Raw genomic sequence first — 16,039 nt, forward strand, 5'->3', positions numbered from 1 at the left:
GATTTATATTTCAGTCAATAGGAAGATCTACATTAATCTGGTGGGCACAATCTAATAAGTTTCTAGCAAATATCAAGCATACAGAAACATGTCAAAAAGCAAGATGGGCCTAGCTTCCAAAACATATATCTGTCTCCTATGCTGGATGCTTCTTGCTTTCTTGTTCTCAGACCCCAGACTCCAAGTTCTTGAGTTCTGGGACTCAGACATCCACTCATTGTTCCTCAGTTTGCAGGCAGCCTATTGTGATCCTGTCTGTAAGTAATTATAACCTCCCCTGCATACATATATATGTATATTTATATATATGTCTATATACATGTATATGTGTATGTATATAAATATATAAAGCGATGGCAAATTAAACAGTTTGTAAGTATTCTCAAAAAGCATTATTTGAATAAATACTAAAACTGTAAACCTTTTTAAATAAATCAGCTTTTTTGATGTTGATATCATAAACAAACCATACAAAATTCCATATATATATGGAATATGTATATATATAATATATATATTTGGAATATTTATATATATATTATATATATATATATTTCACACTCTCTGTGTTGTTCTAGGAACAGAACGAAAATGTAGGCTGCAGACACTGATGAAAAAAAGTAGAACAGGGGGATAGCCTGACAATATATCCACATATGCACCAATAAGAAAACAAGGTAGAACCTGAAAATCCCTTTGCCATTTGTGTCTAAAACAAATCCACAGCTACACAGAGAAGGGAACGAGGACAAAGGAATAAAAAGCTTCTGTCATTCATGTTATTAGCAGACTTCAAGAAAATACACACTTCTCCCTTTGTGGACTTGATACACAGTAGGCTCCACTGGGTTGTGATGTAATACTTTTCTTTTCTATGTGGACATCTTTTGGAATGAGAGGCAAATATACATGAATTATCCATTCAGCTTCTGCTTTTCCTCAGCGCTGTGTTGCAGACAAAGCTTTTATTTCGCCTCTCATTTTTCCCAGGCCAGACACTGAACTGAGCTGAGTAGTGCTTCCTTCAAGAGAGTCCACAGATACCTCCAAAATTTCATACTTTCCAGTTCATAAAATATCCTGACCCAGCTATACAGTTGGAAACTCTCAAAAATCCCCTCTTTATTCAGTAGAGCTTTCTTCTTTTGCTTCTTAACCATTTCTTCCTACTTGAACTTTGCATCATCAAGACTCCTTAATTATTGTGTCCATGAGACATTACTACAGCCTATGATCAGTCCTAGGCCAACGTCTCAGGCCAAGCTGACACTTCAACTCCTTCTTAGTTCACGGTCAAGTGGCAAGGCTGAGATCAGTAGCTTCTGTAAGTCATCACTTCATGTCCTGATGAATCCAAGTACACGGTTCAGGGTCCAGCTGAATAATGCTTACTCCAAGACACCATTCCTTTACCTCTCTGCCTTTAGAAACAGTAAATCCCAGCCTCATAGTAGGCAAACCACTTGCATTCCACTACCACTGTGAAGAGTTTTTTACTTTCACTTTTAAAAGTTTTGCTTCAAACTGTTTGCATCCATTTCCTTAATTTTCTTGGTCATGCCTCACAATTAGAGAATGCTACATTGTGGTGGACTAATGAGACTGCAATGATTGAAGTCTGGGAATTGAGCTCTGGGATGCATCATTCTTCCGAGAACAACTGACAAACTGGCCTCACACTGTGATGCACACCCATGGCAGCTGTCAACAATATAGTGGTCACCAACACAGGCTGGAATGGGTCAGCCTAGAAACTTGAGGGACAGCAACAAGCAAGCAGCCATAATTATGCATTTTGGAAGTTCAAAGAAAGAGACAAAGAATCAAGGAGACAATTTAACGAAATGCTTGTAAAAAATGCAACAATTTAAGACAATAAATTAGCACCCAACAGGTTCAACAAACTCCAAGCAACAGAAACTCGAAGGAACAAACTCAAAATGACCTGATAATTACTGTTTAGGGCAAATACAAAGAGAATTTTGAGGATTTTCAAGAGAAGCAAGGGAAGTAGCTAGTCATCCAAAAGGGACCTTCAAAAATAACCAGTGGACTTCTTATCTGTCTTATCTGTCTTCTTAGTCCCCGCTACTTGGGAGCATGAGGCGGGAGATTGGCGGGAACCTGAGAGGCGGAGCTTGCAGTGAACCGAGATCCCACCACTGCACTCCACAGCCTGGGCGACAGAGCCAGATCCTGTCTCAAAGGAAAAAAAAAAGAAAGAAAGAAAGAAAAAAGAAATGTCTTATGGAGTACTTCAGGGTAGAAAGAACACACACTCAAAAGCTATACAAATAAGCAAATTTAACGTAAAGATAAATACATGAAAAATTATCCAAGATGAAATAATTAACAATGTGCCCCTCCACAATTTGTTCTCAATATAACTTAAAACAATAATATATTTAATAAAAAAGCCTATGACTAATTTTTGTTTTTGACATGCAACGCATAAAGGTATAATTTTGATAATTCAGTAAATGAAACGGTGCAGTTAAGTTACATGGGAGTAACGGTTTTGTATGTTACTAAATGTAAGCTAGTATAACTTTGAAATTGTTATAACATTAGAATGTTCAATATAATCGTCATAGCAACCACAATTAAACAAAGAAACACAGAGTCGCTGGCAGGAAGAATGCTTTCTGTACTACAAAAGAGGGTAGGGGCTGTGGATTTAAGTACTCTTCCCTGAGGCTACTAAGCAATCTGTCATGCACCATGAGACAAAGCCTAAGCTATTCCACTAGGGACTCATCCATACGCAGAACCTGGTGAAGCACTGGAGGCAGAAAGAAGTGGCGAGGTGGAGAGGCAACTGAAACAAAGTTGGCACAGCAACTGCTCCAACCCTATGTCTTTCTTCATGGCTTCCCAGGAGTTTGAGGTTGAAACAATTGTTGACAAAAGACAAGACAAAAATGAGAATACAGTGTATTTGGTTCGGTGGAAAGGTTATGACAAACAGGATGACACTTGGGAACCAGAACATCACCTCATGAACTGTGAAAAATGTATACATGATTTTAATAGACGACAGACTGAGAAACAGAAAAAACTAGAATGGACCAGGAAAAGTAAATTTGTTCAAACAATGCCAGAAGAAGAAATTCCAGATCCACCAAAGCAGACTATACTAAGAGCTCTCCTAAAATGTCAGTGACTGGCAAACAACCCGGATCCAAAAGCAGCCAGTTATTTGCTGCCAGCAAGAATGTTAGGAGAAAGGCAGCTTCACTTCTCACGACACAAAGGATATGGAGTTAATAAATTCAACTCCCAAGACATTTGCACCTGACAGTCCTGTTGACAACGGAAAACTGTGAGCGGCTTTCAGGAACTCAAGGAACTGGACCCTATTGCAGTATCAACAGGACGTGGTGGACTTCAAGGTGACAGAAGGGAAACCGGTCAGGGACCCTTTGTCAGGGCCCAGTGCAGAACAGGCTGGAATAGAAAACAGGACTCTGCTACAGCCACTAATGTCTCAGATGTCTGGCTCAGTTACTGCTTCCATGGCCACAGGCTAAACTCCCCAAAAAGCTATAGTGGTATTAATAGACCTATTAGCAGCCACTGGAACAACAGACACACATACATCAGTTCCAAGAGTGAAAGGTAGCAAAAGACATGTTACTGATAATGGCAGAGACCAGTCTTTTGTCAAGAAAATGTACTTCACCATAAAGCTAACAGGGAGTGCCAGCACATACAGAGACATTGTAGTGAAAGAAGAGGATGGATTCACCCAGATATTGCTATCAACCAGATTGACAGAAAAAAATGCACTGAATACAGAAGTAATTAAAGAAATAGTGAATGCTCTGAATAGGGCTGCGGCAGATGACAGCAAGCTTGTGTTGTTCAGTGCAGCTGGAAGTGTCTTTTGTTGTGGTCTTGATTTTGGGTATTTGATGAAGCATTTAAGGAATGACAGAAACAGAGCAAGCTTTGAAATGGTGAACACCATCAAGAACTTTGTGAATACTTTTATTCAGTTTAAAAAGCCTATTGTTGTATCAGTCAATGGCCCTGCCATTGGACTTGGTGCTGCCATACTGCCACTTTGCGATCTAGTGTGGACAACTGAAAAGGCGTGCTTTCAAACCCCTTATACGACCTTTGGACAGAGTCCAGATACATGTTCTACTGTTACATTTCCAAAAATCATAGGTGAAGCATATGCCAATGAAATGTTAATTGCTGTGCAAAAACGGACAGCACCGGAGGCGTGTGCCAAAGGCCTGGTCTCTCAAGTGTTCTTGACTGGAACTTTCACTGAGGAGTTTATGATTCAAATTAGGAAGCTTTCCTTATATAATGCAGTTGTGCTAGAAGAATGTAAGGCCCTTGTTTGCTGTAATATTAAGATGGAGTTGGAAAAGGCCAATGAGAGAGAGTGTGAGGTGCTGAGGAAGATCTGGGGCTCAGCCCAAGTGGTAGAATCCATGGTAAAGCATGTTGAAAATAAAATTAGTGAGTTTTAATTGTCAATCTGCTCAGGACCCAAGAACGAAGCCAAAAATAGATCATGAGGTGCAAGATGCCCTAATCCGTCTTCATAGCACAAAACAATTTCACCCAAGGTGAAGGCTTGGAAGCAGATCTGGAAATGTCCAAGCTATGTCTTTAAATTCCATGACTTTTTTTTAAGCACTGTAACTTTAAAAGAATTAATAAAACATTTCCTTGAACAAATGTGATTATTATATTATTATTATTATTATTAATTATTTTGAGACGGAGTCTCGCTCTGTCGCCCAGGCTGGAGTGCAGTGGCCGGATCTCAGCTCACTGCAAGCTCCGCCTCCCGGGTTTACGCCATTCTCTCGCCTCAGCCTCCCGAGTAGCTGGGACTACAGGCGCCCGCCATCTCGCCCGGCTAATTTTTTGTATATTTTAGTAGAGACGGGGTTTCACCGTGTTAGCCAGGATGGTCTCGATCTCCTGACCTCGTGATCCGCCCGTCTCGGCCTCCCAAAGTGCTGGGATTACAGGCTTGAGCCACCGCGCCCGGCCAAATGTGATTATTTTATACACACATAAGCGCAAATATAAAAGCAGACTGGTGGGTACTAGACTGTTCTTGCAAGCTCTAATTTGTATCTATGGCTACTACTATATATAAGATCAGAATTGCATTTTATTAGATGTGGATGACAGAGAATTCTGTAATAATGTCCATTTTTCTTATTTTTATATCCTAGAATGCAGAGTCTACTGAGGTAGGAGGCAGCCTCAGCTTCCCTCCCACAAAGAGAGACACAGAACTATCAGAGATGGTGCCCTTGACTTTACAGTGGCACAAATAATTCAGAGACACAAAATTATGAGTTAAAAGACTATCTTTTAGAATAAATATTTCTGAACCAAAATTCCCTGATTATCATTCTCCTAAACTGAACATATGATTGGAATATATGGTGAGAAATCACTTGACTTTCTTTTCTTTTTAAATGTCTGATTCTTAACCAGTTAACAAAAGACAACTTTATCTCTCCAAAGTAAAACTTGTTGCACCTTATTAGTGAATTTTGGATTCTTTTGGTGGAAATAGCCACTTTCAAATACTTGTAATGTGCACATTTAGGTTCCTTAGACTATGTTGTAGTTACACTAAAATTGTGGAGGCATTATTAAAGGCAGACATTTCTTTCAAAATAAAGAAAAGCCCTCTACACTCTATGACATTTAACATTATCAGTTTCTGTTTTTATGTGCATACAATTATTTGGAACACCCTGCATTTTCAGCCACCCAGAAGCTCTCTGAATCCTGTGCTGTTGGTTTTCACAGAGGCTGCATTACATAGGCATAATTCAATGACCCTCTGGTCACTGGTAATGAATGCCACCTTTGTTACAGGATTTCTAGGATGTGGCTTCACCAGCCAAGAATCTCTGCGGATGATGGTACATTTCCACAAGTTTCTCTTGGGCCTGCTTGTCTAAATTTACACACCCATCTTGCAGGTTGCGCTCAGCTCAAACTATGGGCTTGAGTTTCATTTCGCTGTGGATGCACCAGGCACAGAATGGAGGCAGGTGTATGAGTGAGTGATATTTGACTCCAGTCACTGTACACAGCTACACATGTTATCTGTGATGAGGAATGTAGGTCAGGTGCTGGTACAGGTGACAGCTCCCTGCAAATATTTAGGTGAATCAATCATACCACAAGCTTTCTCTCCTGTAGGTACTGAAGAATGCAGGGGCATCCAGAAACAAAGAAATGCCAGAAACTTCAGAGATAGAAAAATGTCATCACAGCCCTGGCTTGGGAAAGCTTTAGATCTGGTCTCTTTTAAAGGCAAAAGTCCTGATTTCAATTTTATTTTTCCTCCTCCTTTTTTTTTTTTTTAAGTATGTATGGGATAACAATGACTTAAATTACGGTTTTTAAAGGGTTCTGTCTCTCTTGCTAATGGAAATTAGGATGTGTTTTCTTCACTCTTTGACTGCTTTTTATTTATCATGACATGCTATAGAAGAAATGTCGATTGGCCCAACATTTTTCTTTTGTCTGTAGAGGTGTCTATTTCTCAGAAGCAGTAAGATTTTGGCTTAGGTATAACAAAACATCTTCTCATGTAAGACCAAAACCATGGGCTAGATATTAGAAATGCTCTATATATTTATCGATGTATCAGAAACCTTCCACAGGTCTTACTTTATTTATTTAAGGTACTGTAATGAAAAAGAAACTTGCACTTTACTGGCACCTCATTCCTTTTGCATTTCCTATAGGGGAAGTAATGGACTTGGAGTGTTGCTTGTTAAAATGGGAAAACTGATGATGATGTGACCAAAAGAGTCTCTAGACCAAGATCACAAAGGCTGAGACAACACAGTTTGGTTTTGATTGTTTCCACGGAGAATGTTTCTCCGATGTTTGGGAGTTGTTTACTGTGGTGTTTTCTGATATGACTGCTAAGAAGGCATGAACAATTTTACAATATTTATAAAGATTTGGGTTGTCTCACAGTGCAAAAAGCTTTGCACATAGGAAACTTCAAACAATATGCCTTCCCACCCTTAGAAACTATCTAAGTCTGCAATTCTATTGACAAAAACTATGTAGTTGTGGTGGATTATTGGTAAAAATTCAACAAGCAGAGAAACAGCCTGAAAAATCAGGCCACAGACACAAATTTATGATACTACACAATCCTGCGGCCCAAGAAAATATTTATTTAAAGGCCCAGCTTTTGTGTGTGTGTGTGTGTGTGTTGTGTGTGTGTGTGTGTGTGTGTGCTTAAGACATGCCCACAGCTACTCAGATTAAAAAGGAAAAAAGGACCCCCCATTAAAATGTTATGTCTTTCATCTTTTGTGTAACCAGAGGACTTCCAGGAAATAGCGTCTCTGTTTTCTGAACATGTGCACATTTTTCTCCAGTTTGTTATAAAGGGCATGGTATATTACTGAACATGCTTTAGACTACGAGTCAAGTTTCTGGAAATTATCGTTTTAGCCTCTGGTCACAGGCCAGTTTCCCGGGCCATGCTTTCACTTTAACTCTTGTGTGGCTCAAGGCCAAGTTCCTGAGCCAAGCTGAGTCATTACTTTAGCTATTAATAGTTGCAGGCCCAAGGTCCCAGAAAAGATAAGTACTGCTTTCTTCAAGACTACTGACTACATTTTCTTTCTTCCGAGTCCATCTATTTATGTTTATATCTATTGTCCTCTATTTATATTCATATCTGCAGCTTGTCCTCAGTTGTTTGTTTTCTTTTTCTGTTTGTTTGTTTGTTTGTTTTTTTAATTTATTTCTCAAGAGTAAACAAAGCTCTGGGCCAGTGTCAGATGAAATCCAACAGATTTTCCTGCCATACTTACAAGGCTTAGGAGAAAGGATGCTGAGACACACATTGGCAGTCTCCTCTAACCCTCCACTGTTCAAAGTGTTGCCTCTGTCCTAACTGTTTTATTTAACAGAAGATCTAGTTGTCACATGGGACTGAAAGGATATCTAAATGAAGGTTTCCGGTTAAGAATACAGCACACTGTTATGTGAAGGCCTTAAAACTAACTCCAGTTTCTGACAGACGATCAGATTGTTGCCACCAAATATTCCAGGCTTTTCTGTTGCTTTTTTTTTTTTTTTTTTTTTTTTTTTGTCATTGTGTGGCTACTGGGTCTCTGACTTCTTCTTTGTATGCAATGTTGAGACCTGGAGATATAATCTTACTGCTAAAAGTCAGTAATTAGAAATGTAATTCAAATAGTTACTATTTTGTGGGTACTTTTTTTCAAAACGTTAAGAATTCAAAATTGTAGTCTAAAAATTTTTGTTTAAGGCCGGGCGCGGTGGCTCAAGCCTGTAATCTCAGAACTTTAGGAGGCCGAGAAGGGCGGATCAGGAAGTCAGGAGATCCAGACCATCCTGGCTAAAATGGTGAAACCCCGTCTCTACTAAAAATAAAACTAGCCCAGCGAGGTGGCGGGAGCCTGTAGTCCCAGCTACTCCGGAGGCTGAGGCAGGAGAATGGCATAAACCCGGGAGGCGGAGCTTGCAGTGAGCTGAGATCCCGCCACTGCACTCCAACCCAGGCGACAGAGCAAGACTCCATCTCAAAAAAAAAAAAGTTTTTGTTTAATAAGGGTCTTCTTGTCTGCCAGTGAGAGATATTTATGGCACTGTGTGGAATGGCATACATTCCAACAAAATTTCTCTTTTGGGTGGTTATTTCTCTATAAAAAGCTCAGCACTGCTACATATTTCTAAAGAGTTTCTTTGTGAGACACATCCTATTTTTCTGCAGAGACACATACTATGAGGACAGGCAATAGAGCCTTAACCTCCTTTTTCTGACTATTGACTATATACACCCAGGATTCAGCATTTTCATGAACATTTTAGACCTTAAAATGCAGCCTAGTGAGATGAGGTTTTTCTCTGTGGGAGGCTTTGTGAGTACTTTGCACAAAACCATTGGTTATTTAACTGCTTTCTCGTCTATGTCTCTCTTAACAGGAGTAAAACTTTCTGCTCTATTTGTAAACAGAAAATTTCCACTTTCAGTAATCAGAAAGAAGATGCCTTTGGGAGACATATTCTAGCTAACTGCCATCTTATGAAAGCCAGCCATACACGTTCTTCATCGAGCAGCACTGAAATTTAAACTAAAAGAGAATTTTAGGTCTCAAAGTCAGTGGTTCTTATTTCCTGTAATTTCAATGTTTTTCTACACTGTAGCAAGGGAAGCCAGCAAGAGTATTGAAATTCTTACTCTATACAATGTCTTGCTTGAATCCAATGATTATAGAATCATTTTTTTGGTTTCCAAGTTACTTGGGGAATCCTCTGGGTTCAGTAGGCTTAGGAAATTGGCAAAGATTCACCAGTGGAGAGCAAAAGCCTGTGCAGGTAAACATTACTTGTCCTACTGTCTAGCTCCTCTGGAACTGTAGGTGAAGGTTTGGCTTGCATCCATGGGGGACACCTACCTCAGCCACCAAACTCAGAAAAGACAAGAGGAATACAAAAAGAAGGAATATCTTCTCTATCTTTTTAATCCACCAGGGATACTTCAAAAAGGGAAAAGAGTATGGGATGCTTTCTCTCTCTATTTCATTAGAACGATCACAATCTGCAGTGTGCATCTCTCTGTGTACATTCGGAAACACAGAAATTTAATTGACCATGAGACTCTGAAAAAAGAAAGTGGCCTATTCTATTTATTTATTTATTTATTTATTTTACTTATTTTCTTCTCAAGGGTATGACAATCTTACCAGCTCCAGGACAGACAGGCCTAGCTTTCTGATGGAAATGTTCAATTTAGTACTATTTAACAGTTAAAACTTTTCTTCAGATATCAAAGAAAAGACTTTGAGTTTTTTTTCTTTTCTGTTTTTTGTTTGTTTGTTTGTTTTTGTACAAGCTTACTTTGATTTAGGAGAAACCCAGATCTTTCTAAGCATTGTAAAACAGACTCTGCCCTCTCAGCAGTCATGCCAAGCAAGTTTTAAAGCAATAATTCATTAAAATCAGAGACGAACCTCTGAGGAACACTCAAATGTAACTTCTAAATGCCCTATCTACCATCCTCATTTAGAACCACCAGCAGCCATTCATCAGTTTGTCTTGTTGTGCCACTAAAGAAACCCCCAACTTCACTGTTGCCCCTGCAGGAAATACTCAATATACGTGATACTAGAAGAGTGTAAGTTTTCTTCTCATTGCAGGGACTTAAACAAATCACAAAAACATATAAGCAAGTGTCCTCTGATGACCTCGGTGGATATACAGCGACATTTCAAAATCTAACTCAGGTGTTTAATCATACCTGAAGAGATAATACATCACTCCTAAACCAACCCTCACTGTTGTCCTAAAGCGGGCAGCTTTATGGAGAGCAGATATATCCATGGAGGAACCACATGTCCTTCTTAAAATCTTGAAAAAGGGAGGGTTAAAATGAAAACAAAGTTGTTGAACAGATAACAGAATTCTTCCTCCTAATAGGAAGAAATGCAGTGCTGAAAACACAATTGGAATCTTAGTGATCCTATAGAGGAGTGATAAAAAATTATCTAATGAGCGTACTGGAAGGCTTATAAGGGAACAGGACAAAACTTCTTAATTATTCTAAACTACTCATAATAGATTAAAACCACACAAAAGTTATTAAGACTTTTTTAAAACCTGAGAAAGGATGTAGTGAAACACATTCTTCTCTCTCCCTATCGAGTTAAAAAACAGTTAATCTTAAGATAAAAGTTTATAACTCAAGCAGACCCTGACATCAAAAGAAAGCTGCAAAAACATGTCATAAGTTCAGGTGATATTGTAGTTTTAACAATGTGCAAAGATGTAACAGCCTTTCTTTCATTTGAGATAACAAAATGGTCTTTTATTTTACCTTTAAGATCAAGGGCTGTAGACTTAGGAAAGTGTTTGAAGCAAAAGTTTGAATAATTGACTAAATAAGCTCTCTGCCGACAGAGATAGAGGCTTGAATAAGTTGTCCACTGAGGTTTAAGGTTATTATGGCCTAATATATATATATGCTTAGTTTGCAAGCTGTCTTGGAGAATGTGTGACTTAGCTTTTTCCAGGCACAGGACCTGTGAGACAGCCTACCTCAGTAACTTTGAATGGAAGGAGTCTGATGTGATAATTTGAAAGAATGTTTAGCTTGACCCAGGACCTATCATGAGCTAAAGTAAAAGTTTGGCCTGGGATGCAGGTTACTGAAGTGATGATTCATATGTGTTGATCAAACAGTCCAAAACAAAAGGAAAGATTCCAGCTGGTATCCACTAGATCCCACTGGTTTTATGTGCATAGAGAAAATCAAAGAAACTTTATTTTCTGGAAGCTCTCTGAGCATACAGAAAACAGAATTTATATGCCAGGCATTGTTTCCCTCATCTGAGTGAGCGGGAGGTTTGCACAAGCTTTTATCTGAATGGACTGCAGGTCCTACCATCTGTTTCACTACAGCCATGTTTTCAATCACAATCTTCTGTGTTAGATCTCTTACTGGTGCCCACACTTTTTTTTGGTCTGATTATTACATCATGTTGGAATCAGGCCCTTACATGTGGACTGGGGGTCTTCCAGGGACCATTTCTTTGCTGTTTACATAAGGAAAGCTAGCTAAGTTGTGTTTGTCATTCCTCACAAATGAAAACTCTGTCTGCTCTTAGGAGATTGGGCATTGGTCTTTCTGTATACTTTCTGCAAGAGAAGAATGTTGGGTAGAAAACAGTAGGTAGGATTCTACTGAGAGCTGGTTAAGTGTTTGCAGAAGACGGACATGTTAATGAAAGGTTTTACTGGCATTACATTTTAAAGCATGTTAAACTTGAGGGGAAAAAATCAGTGTGGATTATTAGAAAAAGCATATCACAACTAGTCAAGGAGAGTAGTTCAAGGCTGCTGACATGACTGGAAAACTGGTGGCTATATATGTCTGTGTGTGTGTGTGTGTGTGTGTGTGTGTGTATATATTCTAAGATTTGGTTACATGACACTTGCATTTACTTAGCTTTCTTCATTTGATCCCTCAAAACAAAAGTTCTGTTAGAGGAAACCTATGTTGCTTTATTACCTGTAAATATTTATAGAATGCTGGTAGAGAATTAGAATATTGTTCTAGATTTCTCTATTACTTACATCTTTCTGTTTTCCCAGAGCTGTAGCAGGACATCACCAGTTGGCTCACAGGAGAAAAAAAAAAAAAAAAAAAAGGAAAAAAAATTAATTTAAATTTTAGGAAAAACTTGAAAAACAGCTTATGAGATGAGAAGTTAGTGACAGAGGTGTGATAGGCTGTGAGACATATATCTTTCTTCTAGTCCTGATTTTTGTTAAGAATTAATCATGATAAAACTTAGTTGTTTGCAAAACAGATTGGCCTGATACATAACCAGACTATTTTTGTACAGTGCTGCATGAAATACCTTTACATGTGCTTTCCTTATTGGTTTTTATGAAACCATATTCTATAAGGAATCTTAATAGATCTGAGCCAAGCCATAGGTTTATTCTCTTAGGTACCTATTATTTGGGTAAACTCCTATATATTTTGAGGTTACAAATGCATGGGATTCCTGGTCCTGATAGAAAGAGGCACTATTTATTTATTTATTTATTTTACTTACCACAGGTTAGAAAGCCTGTATTGGGACTGCATAAACAAAATATAAGGCTAGGTTTCTCAGGGGGCTTTTATTGCTTTTAGAAGTCAAATTTAATTCAATAAAGACACACACTCCAGTTGAATCCTTAGAATTTCAGCCATCTTTTTCTATTGGGTTATGTTGCAAATGAAAATACATTTTTTTGTTATTGTTGTTCCACTGATTCAAACAATTATATTGTTATAAGTTAAGAAAAATCACATGTAGCTTCTGAATTTTAGAGAAACTAGGCACAGAAAAGAAAGCATGTTCCAGGTGTTGTTAAGAGGAGTATACCAACTGACAGTGTTAAAAGCTGTAGGTAGTTTAGAAGAAAGTATACTTGACTTTAAAAAAGAAAACATGAACTACAAATGTTCCAAAATAAAGGTACGGAGATTGTTTCATTTTGCTGTTAGTTTAGTCTATTTTAACATTTATCCTGCTTGATATTTATAAATATTTTAGCTATTCCTAAGTTCTGTACAATTTTCTGTTATAAAAAACCTGCAGTTGAGAATACCTGGTAAAGTTCTACAGCTAATTGCAAGCCATTATTCTTAAGGAAGCTTAAATATCTGTAAGTGATAAAATATCTTGGGTGATAAGAAACTGAATAGACAAAGACATTTGGTTATTTCTGTGGTTTACGATTAGCATAATAATTTTAATTAAAATTGATGGCACATATTCAGATAAAGAACATTAAAAACCCCATGCGGTTTTGAGGTCTCTGTTAATATTACTCACTAAAATATATTCTGAGAAAATAAAATATAACCATCAAAATCTCATGTATTTAAATATGTTCTCTAATCCTGTTTAAATGTTCTTATTTTATGCCCCAGCAGTTCTCTGAGGAATTCAAAATACAGGGTTCAGAAACTACAGTACAAATTAGGGAGAGGTTACTTTTCACATCTTCAGGCCTTAGGTGGTTTTTGTTTTCATCAGTTAAAATCATGTGAACTGAAAAATAAAACAGCCTTTATTTCCTTGTAAACAAAATATTTAGTTCAAGTACCTATTCTTCACTAAGGTAATAACTAGATGTTTTAAAAAAAATATACATAACACATATATAACCACCCAGAGAAACAGAAGTTCCAGTTACAATATTTTATTTTACCCATTTTCCAATTGAATTCTTGACCTCTTGCTGAGGCCCTGTAAGAACTGAGCTATGAATAGTTTCCAGAGCCTAATAAAAAAAGCCTCACTGAGCCTGGGCATGGTGGCTCACACCTGTAATCCCAGCACTTTAGGAGGCCCAGGCTGGAGGATCAGGAAGTCAAGAGATACTGGCCAACATGGTGAAATCCTGTCTCTAATACAAAATACAGCAATTACCGGGGCATGGTGGTGTGCACTTTTAGTCTCAGATAATTGGGAGGCTGAGGCAGAAGAATTATTTGAATCCATGAGGCAGAGGTTGCGAATATTCAAGTGGGTACCACTGCACTCCAGCCTGGTGACAGAGTGAGACTGTCTCAAAACAGAGAAGAAAGGAAGAAGAAAGGAAGGAAAGATGGAAGAAAAGAAGAAGGAAGGAAGGAAGGAAGGAAGGAAGAGAGAGGGAAAGAAGAAAGAAAGAAAGAAAGAAAGAAAGAAAGAAAGAAAGAAAGAAAAAAGAAAAAGAAAGAAAGAAAAAAAGAAGAAAGAAGAAAGAAAGAAGAAGAAAGAAAGAAAGAAAGAAAGAAAGAAAGAAAAAGAAAGAAAGAAACTGTACCTGGAAGAGACAGGTAAGAGACAGATTTTCAGAGGGATTATTCATTTCTAATTCCAACAGCTACAAAAGAAACGCAAGTTTCTCATAAAAGTTGATTTCTGCTGCCTTTTCTGTTAGTTCCAAGAAGACCCTGACCATCAACTTTTATCCAATAACCTTTTATGCATGCACCAAAAGTGTCAAGAAAGAGTGGAGAAAGGTAATGTAGTCGACTGAGAGGAAAAATGTTTTGCAGAAAACAAGATTTATAAAGCAGAAAAACAGAAATGTCTTTTGAATGTATGTCAGGAAAAATGGGCTTAAATGATTCATAAACTTGTAAGAGGGTCTCTTGTGATAAAAGCAGATCCAGGTACCATGCTGCAGTCTGAGAGAGCTGATGGAATGAGGACAGTTTAGAGTAATTAAGAAGTTTTGTTCTGGTTTTCTGGAAGTTTGTTAATAGGCACAGTAGAAAGCCTTTTCTCTTCCATTCAGGTATGGGTTTACTAAGGCTTAAATTAGAGTTTGCAAACAGCACTGTTTTACTTCCTGTTGGAAATAGTCATTCTTTTCTTTAATCCAATTTCATCTTTCACCTGTGTTTATTTCTTGACTAACTATGGGATGTCAGTTGTTCATCTTCAAATTCATCTTCAGATGTTGAGGCCCGACAGTTTTTTTTTTTTTTTTTTTCTTTTCTTCTCATCTCACCAGTGAACAAACACATAACAGTCTCTACTTATCTAAGGTAATACTGGTGATCTCTTTCATATGTTTTAAAAGAATAAATATTGCAGAATGTTTTAGAAGACTAAAGAGTGCCAAGGTTGAAGAAAAAGTTTAATAAGCAAAAGAAAAATACTCGATGTCAGCAGAGATGTGATCAAAGTGGTCTAACCAATATGAAACATGGGTTTAGGGTTTTTGTGTGTTGTGAATGGTAAGAAATTGACTTAGTCTGTGGGCTGTCTTAAAAAACATGTGACTTAGTTGGGCCTGGGTCCTCAGATCCCAGCCCAATCAGACAGCTTTGCCTGAGACCTTGGACCAGTACCTATTAGTGATTAAACTGAATATACATAGTGGCTACTTAGCTTAGCCAACAAACTTTCAGGAGCTGAAGTGAAACCATGGCCTAGAATTTTGTCCCGAACTAATCTGAAGCTGAAGTAATGATTCATAGAGGTGGGAATCACAATCCAAGAAGAAAAGAAAAGTGTTCCCTGGAAGGCACTTTCTCCCTCTCTCCCAGCCTGTTTATCTTCACAAAAGAAAAAAAAAAAAACATTTTTGGAAGCCCACGGATTATAAAATGGAGAAAGCCATCGCTATTTCAGGCCTTGATCTCCCATTTGAATAAGCTTGAAGTTTCTGCAAGTTTCTGAGTGAGCTGGAGCTGGAGGTTCTTCTATCCGTGAAGCTGCAGACATGTATTCACGTACAACTTCCTGTTCTAGTTCATTTATTGCTGTCTGCAACTTGAATTTTTTTTTCTTTCTTTCAGGCTGCTCCTTATCTATGTGGAAATGAGGCACTGACCAGTGGGCTGAGAAGTTTCTGGGGACACTTCTCTTTCTGTCTACATAAGGCTAGCTAGCTGGCTCTCTTCACTAGTGGTGGAGGAGAGCCCTGGATTGGAGAGAAGAAGAGAAAAACAGGCTCCAGAATTTAGAAAAATTCTGCTGTTGTTGTTGTT

The 16,039-nt window shown here is 38.1% G+C and overlaps 1 pseudogene; it reads left to right on the plus strand.

Annotated features, from left to right (window-relative positions):
• The first annotated feature begins 2,823 nt into the window (after window positions 1–2,823).
• On the plus strand, window positions 2,824–4,487 carry LOC117090638 (annotated as a pseudogene).
• Window positions 4,488–16,039: the final 11,552 nt, after the last annotated feature.

The sequence above is a fragment of the Trachypithecus francoisi genome, unplaced genomic scaffold (assembly GCF_009764315.1).
Source record: "Trachypithecus francoisi isolate TF-2019V2 unplaced genomic scaffold, Tfra_2.0 Contig01063, whole genome shotgun sequence".
Taxonomy (NCBI): domain Eukaryota; kingdom Metazoa; phylum Chordata; class Mammalia; order Primates; family Cercopithecidae; genus Trachypithecus; species Trachypithecus francoisi.